Source organism: Penaeus monodon, chromosome 30, assembly GCF_015228065.2.
Source record: "Penaeus monodon isolate SGIC_2016 chromosome 30, NSTDA_Pmon_1, whole genome shotgun sequence".
Classification (NCBI taxonomy): domain Eukaryota; kingdom Metazoa; phylum Arthropoda; class Malacostraca; order Decapoda; family Penaeidae; genus Penaeus; species Penaeus monodon.
In genome coordinates this window covers 7,474,922-7,475,745 of record NC_051415.1, presented here as the reverse complement: position 1 = coordinate 7,475,745, position 824 = coordinate 7,474,922, and the positions used below count along the sequence as shown (strand labels likewise).

The window sequence follows — 824 nt, the reverse complement described above, 5'->3', positions numbered from 1 at the left end:
ACTTCATGTTGATGGGGTTTCCTGGGCTGGAGAAGATTCATAATTTTGCATCAGAAATTTTTATTTTCTCTATTTGGTAACCTCCATTCCCCTTTCATTTTGAATAGGATCAGGAGACCAGTGGAAAAGCATGGTTCTATGGTGGGAGGTTCACAAATTGGATTTAAAGATGACTTCTTTGAATGGAAAACCACTTGTAATCACTCAAACTACCAATGTTTGTTATGTTAGGATGAATTGGACGGGTTCCTTTTTTATGATAAACCTCTTGGGTACATCCTCATTTATATGCTTTATCAAAACCACAACAGCAGTAAGTACATCTTCACCTTATAATGACTTTCTTGAAACTGCTTCAGACATCTTAAGGATCCAAATGTTATGTGTTATATGACACCATCCTGGCTTGTATTTGGCTTGTTAATTTAAGGGTACCTTTCACTTATTTTATTACTTAGTTATTGTTAGTAAATAAATTGGGTAGTCAGGAATTGCAATTAAAAAAAAAATAGAGGAAAGTGATAGATGGAGCCACCTGCTTGATCTGCAAAGTTAAGCCTTTTATAGAGTACTAGCAGAAGTGAAGTGAGGTACGAATGTACTGTTGCTATCTGAACATTTGGCAATGTTAGAGTGTCTGAAATATATGGTATAGGATTTGTACTACTTTAATCAATTCAATAAAGCAAGCATTTTCCTTGAAGAGATAATAAGAATCACAACTTGTTGGCAGTGTTATTTTAGTTACAGTTATTAATTGAATTCAAACTGATTAGGAATGCATTTAGATGTAATGATATATCCAAATGGAGCTGGCATTGTTA

General features: G+C 34.0%; 1 protein-coding gene across 1 annotated transcript in view; it reads left to right on the top strand.

The window, feature by feature from the left end:
• Positions 1–824, top strand: part of LOC119592499 (ras-related protein Rab-32B-like) — an 11,432-nt gene that overhangs the window by 1,537 nt on the left and 9,071 nt on the right. The gene's annotated exons all lie outside the window — the stretch shown is intronic.